The sequence below is a fragment of the Phyllobates terribilis genome, unplaced genomic scaffold, assembly GCF_046119375.1.
Source record: "Phyllobates terribilis strain yellow unplaced genomic scaffold, ASM4611937v1 Scaffold_4__5_contigs__length_816908805, whole genome shotgun sequence".
NCBI classification, from domain to species: domain Eukaryota; kingdom Metazoa; phylum Chordata; class Amphibia; order Anura; family Dendrobatidae; genus Phyllobates; species Phyllobates terribilis.
The window spans coordinates 683,800,264-683,818,152 of record NW_027362764.1 but is presented as its reverse complement, the minus strand read 5'-3'; the positions used below and the strand labels follow the sequence as shown (position 1 = coordinate 683,818,152).

General features: G+C 48.5%; 4 pseudogenes; all 4 read left to right on the top strand.

Moving 5' to 3' along the window:
- Positions 1-14,398: 14,398 nt before the first annotated feature.
- Positions 14,399-14,517, top strand: LOC141268433 (5S ribosomal RNA; annotated as a pseudogene).
- A 621-nt stretch (positions 14,518-15,138) lies between these two features.
- Positions 15,139-15,258, top strand: LOC141269362 (5S ribosomal RNA; annotated as a pseudogene).
- Positions 15,259-16,198: 940 nt separating this feature from the next.
- On the top strand, positions 16,199-16,307 carry LOC141269972 (5S ribosomal RNA; annotated as a pseudogene).
- A 621-nt stretch (positions 16,308-16,928) lies between these two features.
- Positions 16,929-17,048, top strand: LOC141268540 (5S ribosomal RNA; annotated as a pseudogene).
- Positions 17,049-17,889: the final 841 nt, after the last annotated feature.

Here is a 17,889-nt window from a genome sequence, read left to right as displayed (position 1 = left end):
ATTTTGATGATGTTTTGCCCTACTGCCCAGCTCTGCTAGAATGGAACCGCGCCTTGCCGGACACCGACCTTAAGTAACTTAGATGATGGAAGCCCCAAGTCCTCTGAGCCAGTTGGCAGCTAAGTACGCTACCCTGCCGCCTTCACGCAGGCCTGACACCGAGCTCCTTGCCATGGCTAGGAGTGCTTATTGACTCCGCAGCTCGACATGTGGAAATGATGGCGTTAAAAGCACCCGGGGCCGTGAAGGGGCCAGGTTTCAGCAGGTGCCCAGGGAAGGTTTTGGATGCCGGCCGCCTAGCGAGGGCCAGCAGAAGTAACATGTTTCTCTGCAAAGAAGCTTGTGTAACCAAGCCAGACGGCTGACAAAGAGCTAACCTCAGTGCAAGGAAGGCAAGGAAGGTGTGGAAGGAATTGGGGAGGGGGGGGGGTGATTCCTGCTAGGGCCCTGAAGTCATAAAACAGGCAGGATAGTCTGACGCATGGTGACGGAGAGGATGTTGGGGCAGATAGGGGGTGTTGTCACGTGCGAGCACGTGTGCATGCTGGCTTGTGTGTGAGAGTGCGCTTCCTAGGTGTGGCGCGCTGCAGACAGTCAAAGGGATTGTTCCCTTTCATTAAAAGTTAATCCCCAGCTGCAGGCTATTAGAAAGCAACTAACCGCGCTCTGCTCACCCTACCCGGGTCTACCGGTGAGTCTCGCCTCTGCTCCCGGCCTGTGGTATTGGCCGTGAAGCTGACGTTCCGTCGACAGCGCTGCAGCCGATCAGTGAGCTCAGCGGCTCTGAGTGGGGCGTTGTGTCTAGAGATGAGCATTGTTCTACTCGAACTGTTCGCCAATCTCAAATTCGAGCTGTTTTGGGCGGTGTTCGAGCCGTTCGGCGAACTCGAACAATTTGAGAAAAATTCGGCTGTTCGAGGTTATGTTCGATAACTGTTCGTGCACCAAAATCATAACTGGATTTTTTCTCAGTAATGATGAAAATTAATGTTAATACGCAGTTTGAGTGTACAGCGGGGTGGGGGGAGGGGCAGGGGATGGATCTCTGCAGGAACAATGAAGATCTCCATTTTTTTTTCTCTTTCCCGCATTTGCAGTGAGGAGGTGCAATCTGTCAGCCTATCAGCAGCGCACACACGGAGCGAAGTGCTTTTTTTCACACAAGCAAGGGCATGTGTCATTGGCAGTGTATGTCACATGTCATTGCCCTATAAGACCAAGCCATTTTCCCCGTCGCCACCATTTTCTCACTGCTGCAGCTGCGTGTTAGACGGCACCGCTGTTGCTGTGTGCGCTATACCTTGTTAATTTCAAGCCAATTTTCGCACAAATCTACAGAAAGCTTGGGAGTAGGGAATAGTTGTGATTGCAGTCCTTTTAAGTAATAGGTTACAGCATTTCCTATGACTTTTATCAGGCAGGTCTGTGCTCTTAAATAGATAGATTGTGGGAGTAAAGACTAATTGTAATTGGAGTCCTTTTCAGGACTAGGTTACATCAGTTCCTATCAGTTTTTGCCAGGCAGGTCTGTGCCAGTGCTGTGCAAGTTTTTTTCACAGCATTTGGCGGAATCTAGCAAAGCTAATCCTTTTTGGCCTATTGCAGAGTGTGTTAGTCAGTGGAGTAGCCTATCTGTGTTGCAAGATATACCACCTGTGTATAGAATACCAATTTTTTACTGCACCTAGTGAAGTAAAATCTTTTGGGCATAGCATCATTCTATTAGTCCATCTATACTGACCTCCATCAGGTTGCAAATTGAATATAATTTTTTTCTGCATCTAGCTGTGAAAAAATAATGGGCTTCTAGCTGTGTGTGGTACTTGTTCTATTAATCCATCTATACAGACCTCCATCAGGTTGCAAACTGAATATATTTTTTTCTGCATCTACCTCTGAAAAAATATTGGGCTTCTAGCTGTGTGTGGGACTTGTTCTATTAATCCATCTATACAGACCTCCATCAATTTGCAAACTGAATATATTTTTTTCTGCATCTACCTCTGAAAAAATATTGGGCTTCTAGCTGTGTGTGGGACTTGTTGTATTAGTCCATCTATACTGACCTCCATCAGGTTGCAAACTGAATATATTTTTTTCTGCATCTACCTCTGAAAAAATATTGGGCTTCTAGCTGTGTGTGGGACTTGTTCTATTAATCCATCTATACAGACCTCCATCAGGTTTCAAACTGAATATATTTTTTTCTGCATCTACCTCTGAAAAAATATTGGGCTTCTAGCTGTGTGTGGGACTTGTTCTATTAATCCATCTATACAGACCTCCATCAGGTTGCAAACTGAATATATTTTTTTCTGCATCTACCTCTGAAAAAATATTGGGCTTCTAGCTGTGTGTGGGACTTGTTCTATTAATCCATCTATACAGACCTCCATCAGGTTGCAAACTGAATATAATTTATTTCTGCATCTACCTCTGAAAAAATATTTGGGCTTCTAGCTGTGTGTGGGACTTGTTCTATTAATCCATCTATACTGACCTCCATAAGGTTGCAAACTGAATATAATTTTTTTCTGCATCTACCTCTGAAAAAATATTTGGGCTTTTAGCTGTGTGTGGGACTTGTTCTATTAGTCCATCTATACTGACCTCCATAAGGTTGCAAACTGAATATAATTTTTTTCTGCATCTACCTCTGAAAAAATATTTGGCTTTCTAGCTGTGTGTGGGACTTGTTCTATTAGTCCATCTATACTGACCTCCATCAGGTTGCAAATTGAATATAATATTTTTCTGCATCTAGCTCTGAAAAAAATGTTTGGCCTTCTAGCAGTGTGTGGGACTTGTTCTATTAGTCCATCTATACTGACCTCCATCAGGTTGCAAACTGAATATATTTTTTTCTGCATCTACCTCTGAAAAAATATTGGGCTTCTAGCTGTGTGTGGGACTTGTTCTATTAATCCATCTATACAGACCTCCATCAGGTTGCAAATTGAATATAATATTTTTCTGCATCTAGCTCTGAAAAAATGTTTGGCCTTCTAGCAGTGTGTGGGACTTGTTCTATTAGTCCATCTATACTGACCTCCATCAGGTTGCAAACTGAATATATTTTTTTCTGCATCTACCTCTGAAAAAATATTGGGCCTCTAGCTGTGTGTGGGACTTGTTCTATTAATCCATCTATACAGACCTCCATCAGGTTGCAAACTGAATATATTTTTTTCTGCATCTACCTCTGAAAAAATATTGGGCTTCTATCTGTGTGTGAGACTTGTTCTATTAATCCATCTATACAGACCTCCATCAGGTTGCAAACTGAATATAATTTTTTTCTGCATCTACCTCTGAAAAAATGTTTGGGCTTCTAGCTGTGTGTGGGACTTGTTCTATTAGTCCATCTATACTGACCTCCATAAGGTTGCAAACTGAATATAATTTTTTTCTGCATCTACCTCTGAAAAAATATTTGGCCTTCTAGCTGTGTGTGGGACTTGTTCTATTAGTCCATCTATACTGACCTCCATCAGGTTGCAAATTGAATATAATATTTTTCTGCATCTAGCTCTGAAAAAATGTTTGGCCTTCTAGCAGTGTGTGGGACTTGTTCTATTAGTCCATCTATACTGACCTCCATCAGGTTGCAAACTGAATATATTTTTTTCTGCATCTACCTCTGAAAAAATATTGGGCTTCTAGCTGTGTGTGGGACTTGTTCTATTAATCCATCTATACAGACCTCCATCAGGTTGCAAACTGAATATATTTTTTTCTGCATCTACCTCTGAAAAAATATTGGGCTTCTAGCTGTGTGTGGGACTTGTTCTATTAATCCATCTATACAGACCTCCATCAGGTTGCAAACTGAATATATTTTTTTCTGCATCTACCTCTGAAAAAATATTGGGCTTCTAGCTGTGTGTGGGACTTGTTCTATTAATCCATCTATACAGACCTCCATCAGGTTGCAAACTGAATATAATTTTTTTCTGCATCTACCTCTGAAAAAATATTTGGGCTTCTAGCTGTGTGTGGGACTTGTTCTATTAGTCCATCTATACTGACCTCCATAAGGTTGCAAACTGAATATAATTTTTTTCTGCATCTAGCACTGAAAAAATATTTGGCCTTCTAGCAGTGTGTGGGACTTGTTCTATTAGTCATCTATACTGACCTCCATCAGGTTGCAAATTCAAAATAATTTTTTGTCTGCATCTACCTCTGAAAAAATATTTGGCCTTCTAGCAGTGTGTGGGATTTGTTCTATTAGTCCATCTATACTGACCTCCATCAGGTTGCAAACTGAATATAATTTTTTTCTGCATCTAACTCTGAAAAAATGTTTGGCCTTCTAGCAGTGTGTGGGTCTCATTGTATTAGGCCATCTATACCAAGCTCCACCAGCTTTTCAATTAATAATAATTTTTCGTTGCATCTAGCCCTGAAAATAATTTTTCTTCCCAATAGTGGTAGCAATAGAAATATGGTGCGCGCTCCTGTCTTACAAAAATATACGCTTCATAACAAAAAACACCAGCTTAGCGCACTGCATTAATAAGATGGCATCATCGTCTCTCCCAGTGCTAGGCCTACTACCCAGGCTAGCATTCCTGTGCCTAAAACACAATGTATGGGTCCGCGCTAGCCACTATGCTGAGGGGTCTAAAGCTGCTGCTAACGCTTTATAACAATTCAATTGGCAGATTTTCACAGAGCTCTTCCACAATGCCCACCCATCGGGACAACAGTTGCCCACCTTCCCTATGGGATCTAGTGGCGAATAGTTGATGCCATTAATCAGAGCGTCAGTTGCCCCTTCGACGTGGCAAGCATACGGTAAGGCATGGGAAGAGTGGACACGACTAGTAGCAGGCAGACGGGTTGACCAATGTGAACAAGCCAGATCACAAGTCACCATAGAATTTCTCCACCAGCTAATGATGAGGGGCATATCAGGGGCGTCAGCGCAGCGGTGTCTGACCGGAGTAGCATTTCACTTCCAACTACTGAATTGGGGAGATGTGACAAAGATTCATCATCAGACAATCCATAAAAGGGTGGAAAAGGGGTCAGCCAAGTCAGGAGTGTAGACGTCCCGTCCCGTGTCACTAAAACTGATTTCTCACATCATATCCCTAACACCATTAACATGACACTCACAATTTGAAGCAACACTACTGTCTACTGCATTTGTGATCGCCTTCTTCGGGGCGCTATGCATAAGCGAATTAGTCCCTCAATCCAAAATTAGCACCAGTGGAGGCTTATTACACCAGGACGTAGTCATAGGCAATAATGCAATACGTCTATGCATACACAAATCGAAAATGGTTCCAGCGGGCAGGGGCACTTGGGTACTTCTACAACCCACAAACGGTACACTGAGTCGGGTAACAATAGTAAAACCATATCTAACCATCAGATCACAAAGTAATTTGTTCCTATCACACATTGATGGGACGCCATTATCAAGATACCAGTTCCAAGCTATATTTAATAAATGCATAACATCGGCAGGGAACCACCCCAAAGATTACGGGACACACTCATTCCGCATAGGCGCGGCCACAGAAGCAGCAAGAGCAGGACTGTCAGAAACGGAAGTTCAGAGGATAGAGAGATGGTGATCCACGTGTTTGGCAAGATACATAAGACCGGACTTGTTATCCTAACGTGGTTTGTTTCTTTTACAGGTGACGCTAAGCCAACAGTGTGGGTGATAGGCCACTCGTATATATATTGGGCAGATTAAAGGGCGAAAGTCCACCCAGGCGGGAGGAAATTAGAGTTTCATAACACATATTTCAACTGGAGAGGTATTAGAGGCCTGCTATGGCCACAGGTACTAATGGAGGTAATCAAGGTAGGGAGAGAGGCAAGATGTCTGGTCATCTTAATTATACAGGCCGGGGGAAACAACCTAGGTCATCACAAGAGCGCAAAACTAATGGCAATAATGAAACTAGACACTGAGCGCTTCAGAGAATTTTTCACAAAACTAGCTATAGTATGGTCAGAGATTGTGCCGATAGCGGTATGGCAAGGTGCGCGAGACATCACGGCCATCGAACGGACAAGGCGGGTAATAAATATTCGGATGGCAAAATTTAGAAGAGACAGAGGCGGTGTAGTGGTACGACACCGACAACTGGAAGGAGATAAAGCAGGCCTCATACAGCCCGACGGTGTTCACTTAATGGATATTGGACTGGACATATTCCTGTCAGGACTCCAGGACGGAGTGGAACAAGCGTTAAGAGTGATGGGTGGGGGTCAGAGTCCTGCATACGAGTACGCAGGATCCTCCGTGGCCTGGAAATAGAAAGGACATGTTGGAGAGTTACACTTGTTGGCCAAGTTGCCGGAGTGGAGACCCAGGGCATGCTGCAACAAGCTGAATTATTTTAGAAATAAAATGTCTTTCTAATGGAATGAGTATAAAGAGTTAATAAAGCTGTGACCGATCCTCACCCAACCAGTTGTAAGAGTTACATTATTGTATTGTCAAGGAAAGGGGGGCGGTAGGGGGGCTGAGCGTCTGGTTTGGTTGGGGGTCCCCACAGTCTGCCTAGGCTAGATGCATTTAAAAATTCTTATTAGATACACAGGCGGTGCAGCTTGCTTCGCAGCTGGGCTACTACGCCCAAAGTATTGCCTAGGCTAGATGCAGTTAAAAATTCTACGCTGACTAGCAGACACTGAAGATTTGGAGCAGACCTCTGAGTAAACAGCTCTTCAGACTCAATCATCTGTGTTACCCCAAGCCATAGTGTATGTAGTTTCTTACAGTTAAAAGGGGGGGGGGGGAGCGACCCAACCCACCTGGAATTGACGATGCCAACGTCACGTAAGACACAGCAAGGGGACTCCAAAAAGAGTTTCCATTTTTTCCCAAAATTGTGGCACAGACACCACTTAACCCTAGAACGCATACCTGGGGCCTCGCAGTCCCGCCCTGTTAATTGTTTTCTATTTTCTGCAAGATTACTTTAGTTAGAATTTTGAAACTCTAGGTATTCTTCATGTATATAGTTGTTTGTCATTTGAGTTTGAGTTATTCAATGTTATTTGCACACGGGCCTAAAAGGCCCCAGGTATATGAAAGTGTAGATTTTTATGGTCATGCGTTCTAGGGTTAAGTGGCATCAATTGCCCCACAGTTGCTTAAAACGGTTGGTGAGGTGATATTACCAAATCCTCAAGCTTTTAGCCTCCCAAGGATAACACAGGATTAGAAAAGTCCTTGCGAATCCATAATTTGTTCATCTTTATGAACGTGAGTCTGTCTACATTCTCAGTGGACAGCCGCGTGCGCTTATCTGTCAGCACACCATCAGCAGCGCTGAACACACGTTGAGAGAGAACACTGGCTGCAGGGCATGACAAGATCTCCAAGGCGTGAGTGGCGAGCTCCGGCCATTTTTCCAGATTGGAATACCAAAATGAGCAAGGGTCCAGTGACACAGTCATGGCTTCGATGTTCACTTGGAGATACTCCTGCACCATCCTCTCTAGGCATTGACTATGTGTCAGACTTCTTGTCTCCTGTGGCCTTGCAAAGGATGGTCTAAAAAAGTGGTGAAACGATTTCACAAAATTTCTGTTACCAGCAGATACTGTGTTACTGTTACGGTTTGAGTGATGAAGACTCGACAGTCCCGCGGCTGGCAAGTTAGAACTGTGAGATTCACTTCGTGCACCACTGGTGTTTTGTGGAAAAGCACATGTAAGATTTTGCAACAGCGTCTGCAGATACTCCTGCATGCGTCAATCCCTTTTTATGGCAGGAATTATTTCGGCAAATTTACTTTTGTACCGGGGATCTAAGAGTGTGGCAACCCAGTAGTCGAGATTACTTCGAATTCTGCAATCTGAGGGTCATGTTGCAGGTAGTGCAGCAAGAAGGCACTCATGTGTCTTGCGCATCCAGGAGGACCAAGTCCTTGTTGTGTTGGTAGCGAGGTAAGAATCATGCTTCTTTCCTCTGCCCTCTCCCCCCAACCTCGCACAACAGAAATGTGATCAAGGTCTCCCTCATCTGATGAGTCTTCCATGCCCATCGCCAGTTCATCCTCCACTTCTTCCTCGGCTCCTGCACCTTCCTCAACAGTTTGGCTGCTACCATGCGCCCTGTTTAATCCCTCTCCCCCACCCTCCCATGCCTGCCTCCTTGGTGCTGCCAACCGTCTGGACCTTGGAGATGTTATCCCTTCCGCATACGACTCCTCCTCTACTTCCTCCACCTCCTCTTGTCCGACCACCTGACTCTGAATTCTGTTTAATGTGTGCTCCAGCATGTAAATCACCGGAATAGTTATGCTGATAATGGCATCGTCGTCAGCACTAAACATCTTCGTCGACATTTCAAAACTGTGCAGAAAGGTGTGTGGCGCCCCTGAGGGTGCATTCACCACAGAGTTACTGCATCTCACCCAGAGGTGTGGTATCTCACCCTCAGGTAAGGAAGGCGTATGGCTCGGGACCCTAACACCTGCATCCAACACATACCCGCAGTGGGGTTAGGGCGAGATTGCTCCTAAGGGAGAGCACAGTCCCAGGTCCCTAGTTGGTGGGAGGATCCTATGTAGTGGGTGCTTAGGGGAGCAGCTTAGGGGAGCACATGACAGGGAGAGTATAAATAGGAAGCCATCTTAGAAAGAGCAAGCCAGTCAGAGGAGGAAAAGTGACAGGAGCAGAGGCTCGGCATGAGCTCTGCTCCGGAGGCGGGCCTAGCCTGGGAGGCCCAGGACTGAAGGAGAGAAGAGAGGAGTGGGAGCAGGAAGGCTCCAGGAACCGAAGGAACCCTAGGGCTACGGGCCATGCAGAAGGCCACCTGTACTCCCGCTGCTACCAGGAGGTAGAGGGGTCAGGCCAGATAAGGGGAACCGGTCCCTCAACTAGAGGAGAAACAGCAAGGCTCAACTAGAAACCGGAGGTTGCAGCATTTCATGTACTGCAGGCAAAAGTCCACACCAGTCTCACTAAGAAGGTAGCCACATAGGACCCAGGGGACGGAACACAAGTCGCCCGCCAAGGCCCGAGGATACCGGATAGAAGTGTCACTGGGTGTGAGGTGCAGGGAGAAGGCCAGAGAAAGGACACACAGAAGGGGGTCCTGCTAAGTACTCCGGAGCTATCTGGGGGTGGACTGAGCCCCTCACTGAGTACGCACAGCACGACGGGTGAGATAGCTCTGGTACCTGTAATCTGGACTGCAACAACTGTGAGTAAAGATCTTGGGACTGCATCACACGGACTCTGTGTTCATTACCGACTCCCTACACTACAACCACCATGATCCACCCACACTGCCCTGAAGCTACACTCTTCCTGTGGTGAGTAATAATACCATTGCAACAAAACCACCAGCTTCAGAGGACTGTTCCGCAGCGGCGGCCCCTTTGGCCGCACTCCACAGGTGGCGTAGTCGGACATTATAAAATCCATATATACAAATTACCGTTGGATTGACCGCCCTGGGTCACGGACCGGGTCACCGCCACAGTGACTACAACCCCCAGCGTCTACCGGCCCGGCTCCGGGTACCCCACGGCCCAGGGGGCGCGTCAACTTCATAGGTCCCTGATCTGAGACCACTCCTGCTGTGTGATTTGCCCCACCTCTGGATCTCGTTGGCCCAGGCTATACGTCAGAAACTATTGCACCAGGGCTTGTCGGTGCTGCCACAGTCGCTGCAACATGTACAGAGTTGAATTCCACCGTGTCGGCACATCGCATTTCAGCCGGTGAACTGGCAGGCCCAATGACTTCTGTAGAGATGTAAGTCGTTGAGCTGCGGGATGCGAACGGCGGAAGTGAGCACACAGCAACCGTGCCCTCTGCAGAAGGCCATCTAGTCCGGGATAGTGGGCTAAAAATTTATGGACAACCAGGTTCAACACGTGAGCCATACAAGGCACGTGTGTAACATTCCCCCGGTGAAGGGCCGCACCCAGGTTTGCAGCATTGTCGCACACAGCCTTCCCTGGTTGCAGGTCCAGTGGAGACAACCATTCATGAAACTGGGTCTCCAGAGCTGACCACAAGTCCTCAGCTGTGTGACTCACATTTCCCAGACATTTCAAAGTAAACACTGATGCCGTTGAGCCCTGCTGCCAGCATAGTAAGGAGGTGCGCAGTTAGAAAGCAGGTGGCATTACCAGACAGGCTTTGGGTGCAGGTGGAGGACCGAGAGGAGGTTGAGGAGGCAGAAGCAGTGGAGGAACTTCTAGATAAAGAGGATTGACGTACAACTCGCGGGGACGGCAAGACTTGGACAGCAGCCCCTTGTCCTGCTGTCACCATAGTTACCCAGTGCCCTGTCAGCAACATGTAACGCCCCTGTCCATGCCTACTCGTCCAAGTGTCTGTGGTGAAATGCACCCTGTCACACACAGAGTTTCTCAAAGAAGCGGTGATGTTGTGTGCGACATGCTGGTGGAGCGCAGGCACACCTTTCTTTGAGAAGTAGTGCCGACTGGGCATCTGGTACTGGGGCACTGCGACGGACATAAGGTCTCAAAAATCCACTGTGTCCTCCAGGCGGAAAGGCAGCATTTCTGTAGCCAACAGCTTGCAGATGGTGAAATTCAACCTCTTAGCTTTCTCATGGCTAGGAGGAAATGGTCTTTTACTTGTCCACATCTGAGGGACCGAGGGCTGGCTGTTGTGCTTTGACGGGGTTGAGTAGGGTGTCCCTGGCAAACTGCTGGTCTGTGAGGAAGATGCAGGCGGACATGTTAGGTTGCCTTGATCCAAAGGTGGTGCTCTCGATGTCAGAGTGCTCTCAACACCAGCAGGTGTTTCCACTTCCCAATGAACTGACGACCTGCCAATCACACTAGCTGTTGCAGGTAAAGAGGTGGCAGGTCTGCGTCCAAAAACATGTGTGACTGCTGTCCCCCCAGTCACAGAGGATGAAGAGGCCACGGATGCACAAGATGGGGCAGACGGTGGTTGGCCCAGCCTGCTAGGCCGCATTGTAGCAAAGTGAGCTTCCCATCTGCAACTTATGCTTCATATCCATGTGACGGTACATGCATGAAGTACTCAAACTATGGATTTTTTGGCCTCTACTTAGCTTTTGGTGACAAATATTACAGATAACACGAGTTGGGTCATCCTTATCGATCTGAATAAATGCCCAGGCTATGCAAGGCTTAGAGTCCATGCGACCTGAAGAGCCACTACGACTTGTGGTCAGAGGCGGAGTTGTGGTTGAGGATGCAGTTGTTGACGTGCTTCCAGTACTCCGTCTCTGTCCAGGAAGGCGCAACCTAACCTCGTCGTCAATAGCATCTGTGACGCCCCGCTGCGCTTGGTATCACAGATCCTAGAAGAGTGTATTGATGGAATCCTCCACAAGAGGCCCCCATAAACATTCACACATCTCCACCTTCCACCTCAGACCAGCAGAGGGAGCCCGTTAGGGATATAAATAGGGAAGGTGGAGCTAGGCAGTTCAGTTCCTCTGAAGAGTTCCTGCAGTAGAGAAGCCTAAGAGAGGTCAGTCTGCAGTGGAGCTCAGTCTAGTCTAGAGAACTCAGTTAATAGTTCAGCAGTGGAGCACGAGGCTCCTGCTAGCTAGATTCAGGGAGCCCAGATAGAGCTTAAGGTGTGCCGGCGTCATAAGATCGGTGAAGCGCGGCAAGCTGCCGTTAGTGTGTATAGCCTATTGAGGGCCCGAGTAGGCCGAAGGCGAGTGGCGAGTTAGTACATAAGGGGCAGAGGAGCTTAACCAGCTCACCCCGAAGCATTTACCGGACACCGGATCCGAGCTTACCGGGATCTCTATGACCCAGTAAGGCATAACCGGAATCCCTGGAGAACTACAAGTCCCAGGATCACTAAGGTGCTGATACGTAACAGAGCCAGGAGACGCTTAGGCCCCGCATACTGGGAGCGTGAACTTCAATAGAAGGCCCTACCACAAGGTCAGCCAGCGCAGGACAGAGACAAAGTTAGGCCTAGCTCCAGGCAGGTCAGAAACTTACTGCGCAGAGGCAAGAAACAGGAGGCCCTACACCCGCTCATTGGGGAGGATCCTGATATGCACCCTTCACCCTACAGTGCTCCAGGATGTGCCTGAATTTCCTCCAGTAAAAGGTACTGAAGTGACTACCGTGTCCGTTTCCGTTCTTGCTCTGACCCAGCTGGGTCTCGCCTGTCCTGCATTCCCCCTGCATACGCTGCCCTGAGACCTAGCTCCACCTGTGGGGAGCTATACCATCGAGCTGCCTTATCACGGGCCTCAGTGGACTGCTGCAGCGCTGGTGCTTCTCACCAGATACCACAGGTGGTGTCACAAACTCTTATAAAATTAACAATTATCCACCCTTTTAAAGAGTGACCCCAGGGTACGGGCCAGGGAGCCGACCACCGCGACATCCCAAAGGCCAGGCAAAGGCCCGGGTGACCTCATCGACTGGCTGACTGTGGGTTGACAGTAAGTGGGATCTCCAACCTTGTCATCATCACCCTGTGTGTTATCACACCCGTCGTCCTCAAAGCCAACCTCTTCCTGCCCTGACCGAAAAGTCAAGTTGTCGCTCCAATCAGGTATTTGAGTCTCATCATCGTCTTCATCATTAAAAACCCAAACCAACGTCTAATAGGTATCAGTGGAAACGATCCAATAAGTAATGAAATAACAAATACCCAAGACACATTAGAGATATATGCAAAAATAAGATAATTTATTCACAAAACTACGTTATAATATAAAACGCATCGTTACGGGGAGAAGACAATTTATGTAATAAAAGTATTCGACTTAGTGTTCATCGTAGTGACATGATATACAGCAAAATATAATACTGAGAATACAATAACAAACAATGATGTCAGTCTGTAAGGTCAAGGCATCTTGACCTTACAGACTGACATCATTGTTTGTCAGTGAGTCTGATATTTGGCCCATACAGTTTTGTTATTGTATTCTCAGTATTAAATTTTGCTGTATATCATGTCACTACGATGAACACTAAGTCGAATACTTTTATTACATAAATTGTATGGGAGTTCTACTGTCTTGGGATTATTGCTCACTATTCTGCCCTGCTATTTTGGGACGATACACCCTGTAATCCTTATTGTTTTAGCTGTCTTCTCCCCGTAACCTTCTATATGATGCGTTTTATATTATAACGTAGTTTTGTGAATAAATTATCTTATTTTTGCATATATCTCTAATGTGTCTTGGGTATTTATTGGATCGTTTCCACTAATACCTATTAGACGTTGGTTTGGGTTTTTCTGTTGTACATTGGAGATTGCATTTCACTTTGGTGATCTGCTTGTGTTTATCGTCTTCATCATTGTCTCCACCAAGAGGAGTTACAGTTTGGGAACGAGGGTCTACATTATGCTCAGAACCTTCTTCATCTGGTCCTGGATCCGACTTATAAAGATTCTGGGCATCAGTGCAGATCATTTCCTCGTCTGGATTAACAGAAGCTCTGGAGCAGACCTCCGTTTCCCAGGCTATAGTATGAGTAAACAGCTGTGCAGACTCAACCATCTGTGTTACCCCATACTCAGACCGGCAGCTGGAGACTTGGGAGCTGTGAGGAAGCAAGTGCGATTGGGGTGACACCTCTGAGGACTGGAGTATTTGTGATGTTGAAGTTGAGGTGGAGGAGAGCCCACTTGAAGGAGCACTTGATATCCGCTGAAGCACCTGCTGTTTTTGTGCCTCATCTGGAATTTGTAGCGATGGGCGTGTCCGTAACAAAGGGATCGTATCACATTGTCCACGAAAAGAAGACGACATGTTAGTTTGGCTGGAAGATGGTCTTTCTTCTGCAGATGTTACTCCCCCCCCCACCGCGGGGGGGCTCGACCCACCAGCGGACAGGCACCAGTATTAGGAGAGGGGGGCTGGCCGTCAGGGTCCACCGCGGCTCTGGCACAAACCCGGCGACACAGAGGTGGCATGGGCAGGAACGGACTGGCCGTGTCGGCTTCTCACTTTTTCGATTTTAGAAGGGCATGACATGCCTATATCTGTGTCTCCCCCTCCTTTTACTCCTCCACCTCTTTTATTTTCGCATGACTATATGTACTTGTCACTTTTCCATGTGTTAGTTATGTCTTCTGAGCAGTTTGTCAGCTTTTGGACACCTTTGAAGGTGTTTTCTATGTGTTTCTATGTGTTTTGTTTGCCTGCCATTGGTTTTAACGGTGTTCGAAGGTGTTCGACGAACAGTTCGACGAACAGTTCGGCGAACACACGGGTGTTCGACGAACCGAACCGAACTCGAACACTACGGGGGTGGCTCAACACTAGTTGTGTCTACAAGACCTTTTAAGGAAGCCAGCAAAAAAATTGAAGAGAAGGGAAAGCACAAAAGGACCTGGTCTTGCTGAGCACTGGAAAGGGCAGCCGGCAGCCAGACGTCAAAGTAGAAAAGCAGCAAGTGAGAGGGTTGTCTCTGCCTACGGCCACACCACCCTGAACATGCCTGATCTTGTCTGATCTTGGAAGCTAAGCAGAGTTTGGCCTGGTTAGTACTTGGGTGGGAGACTGCCTGGGAATACCAGGTGCTGTAGGCTTTTGCTTTTTCCTTCCTTCCACCAGCAGGGGGCACTCTCTTCTATGCCTTTTTTCCATTCCCTTTCACAAGTGCACACATTCATTCTCTTTTCTTTTTTTCATTTGCTTTCTCTCTTGCGCTATTACATCTCTGCAAAATCCTAGCATCCTTCTGATCACCGTGGGCATCCAGCATTGTTGCTTCTTTACTTTTAATACTAGGCTCCTTTTCACCAGGATCAGCGTCTCCCGCGTGGCTGGAGGCAACCACCGGTAACCCCAAGCAGAAGACCTTTACAGGCAACATGACCCTCCACCCTGAAGAGCAGCTCAAAGTCACTGGCAACCATCTCACCCTCTTCCTTCATTCACCCCTGGACGTCTCGCTCCGCCCCCAAGTTACGGGTCCAGCTTGCTCTTTCTGTCACATTACCGCGATGAAGGGTTTAGCCTGCAGGAGACCCTGCGCCGAGCCATTTTTGAAGACACCTGATGCGGCGGGTGAATCACTGCTAAACAAACCACACCTGTAGGGATGGCACAGCTTTTGCGTGGACCCTTAGGAGCCCGCCCCGTCACGGCCAGATTGCTCGCCACCAAGCGATCCTGAGAAAGGCTGGCCGGGCGATGGATCGAGCAGCGTCTACTGGCCATACCACATTTGATACGCCCTATCTCGTCTGATCTCGGAAGCAAAGCAGGGCTGGGCTGAGACAGTACTTGGATGGGAGACCTCCTGGGAACACCGGGTGCTGTAGACCATTTTGATGACGTTTTGCCCTACTGCCCAGCTCGGCTAGCATGGAATGGCGAATTGCCGGACACCGACCTTAAGTAACTTAGATGATGGAAGCCCCAAGGCCTCTGAGCTAGTTGGCAGCTAAGTACGCTACCCCGCCGCCTTCACGCAGGCCTGACACCGAGCTCCTTGCCACGGCTAGGAGTGCTTATTGACTCCGCAGCTCGCCGTGTGGAAATGATGGCGTTAAAAGCACCCGGGGCCGTGAAGGGGCCAGGCTTTCAGCAGGTGCCCAGGGAAGGTTTTGGATGCCGGCCGACTAGCGAGGGCCAGCAGAAGTAACATGTTTCTCTGCAAAGAAGCTTGTGTAACCAAGCCAGACGGCTGACAAAGAGCTAACCTCAGTGCAAGGAAGGCAAGGAAGGTGCGGAAGGAATTGGGGAGGGGGGGTGATTCCTGCTAGGGCCCTGAAATCATAAAACAGGCAGGAGAATCTGACGCATGGTGACGGAGAGGTTGTAGAGGCAGATAGGGGGTGTTGTCACGTGCGAGCACGTGTGCATGCTGACTTGTGTGTGAGAGTGCGCTTCCTAGGTGTGGCGCGCTGCAGACAGTCAAAGGGATTGTTCCCTTTCATTAATAGTTAATCCCCGGCTGCAGGCTATTAGAAAGCAAGTAACCGCGCTCTACTCACCCTACCCGGGTCTACCGGTGAGTCTCGCCTCTGCTCCCGGCCTGTGGCATTGGCCGTGAAGCTGAACTTCCGTCGACAGCGCTGCAGTCGATCAGTGAGCTCAGCGGCTCTGAGTGGGGCCTTCTGTCTACAAGACCTTTTAAGGAAGCCAGCAAAAAAATTGAAGAGAAGGGAAAGCACAAAAGGACCTGGTATTGCTGAGCACTGGAAAGGGCAGCCGGCAGCCAGACGTCAAAGTAGAAAAGCAGCAAGTGAGAGGCTTGTCTCTGTCTACGGCCACACCATCCTGAACATGCCTGATTTCGGAAGCTAAGCAGGGTCGGGCCTGATTAGTACTTGGATAGGAGACCGCCTGGGAATACCAGGTGCTGTGGGCTTTTGCTTTTTCCTTCCTTCCACCAGCAGGGGGCACTCTGTTCTATGCCTTTTTTCCATTCCCTTTCACAAGTGCACACATTCATTCTCTTTTTTTTTTTTCATTTGCTTTCTCTCTTGCGCTATTTCATCTCTGCAAAATACCAGCATCCTTCTGATCACCGTGGGCCTCTAGCATTGTTGCTTCTTTACTTTTAATACTAGGCTCCTTTTCACCAGGACCAGCGTCTCCCGCGTGGCTGGAGGCAACCACCGGTAACCCCAAGCAGAAGACCTTTGCAGGCAACACGACCCTCCCCCCTGAAGAACAGCTCAAAGTCACTGGCAACCATCTCACCCTCTTCCTTCATTCACCCCTGGACGTCTCGCTCCGCCCCCAAGTTACGGGTCCAACTTGCTCTTTCTGTCACATTACCGCGATGAAGGGTTTAGCCTGCAGGAGACCCTGCGCCGAGACATTTTTGAAGACACCTGATGCGGCGGGTGAATCACTGCTAAACAAACCACACCTGTAGGGACGGCACAGCCTTTGCATGGACCCGTCGGAGCCCGCCCCGTCATGGCCAGATTGCTCGCCACCAAGCGATCCTGAGAAAGGCTGGCCAGGCGATGGATCGAGCAGCGTCTACTGGCCATACCACGTTGGATACGCCCGATCTCGTCTGATCTCGGAAGCAAAGCAGGGCTGGGCTCGGACAGTACTTGGATTGGAGACCTCCTGGGAACACTGAGTGCTGTAGACCATTTTGATGAAGTTTTGCCCTACTGCCCAGCTCGACTATCATGGAACGGCACCTTGCCGGACACCGACCTTAAGTAACTTAGATGATGGAAGCCCCAAGGCCTCTGAGCCAGTTGGCAGCTAAGTACGCTACCCCGCCGCCTTCACGCAGGCCTGACACCGAGCTCCTTGCCACGGCTAGGAGTGCTTATTGACTCCGCAGCTCGCCGTGTGGAAATGATGGCGTTAAAAGCACCCGGGGCCGTGAAGGGGCCAGGCTTTCAGCAGGTGCCCAGGGAAGGTTTTGGATGCCGGCCGCCTAGCGAGGGCCAGCAGAAATAACATGTTTCTCTGCAAAGAAGCTTGTGTAACCAAGCTAGACGGCTGACAAAGAGCTAACCTCAGTGCAAGGAAGGCAAGGAAGGTGCGGAAGGAATTGGGGAGGGGGGGGGTGATTCCTGCTAGGGTCCTGAAATCATAAAACAGGCAGGAGAGTCTGATGCATGGTGACGGAGAGGTTGTAGGGGCAGATAGGGGGTGTTGTCACGTGCGAGCACGTGTGCATGCTGGCTTGTGTGTGAGAGTGCGCTTCCTAGGTGTGGCGCGCTGCAGACAGTCAAAGGGATTGTTCCCTTTCATTAAAAATTAATCCCCGGCTGCAGGCTATTAGAAAGCAACTAACCGCGCTCTACTCACCCTACCCGGGTCTACCGGTGAGTCTCGCCTCTGCTCCCGGCCTGTGGCATTGGCCGTGAAGCTGACGTTCCGTCGACAGCGCTGCAGCCGATCAGTGAGCTCAGTGGCTCTGAGTGGGGCGTTCTGTCTACAAGACCTTTTAAGGAAGCCAGCAAAAAAATTGAAGA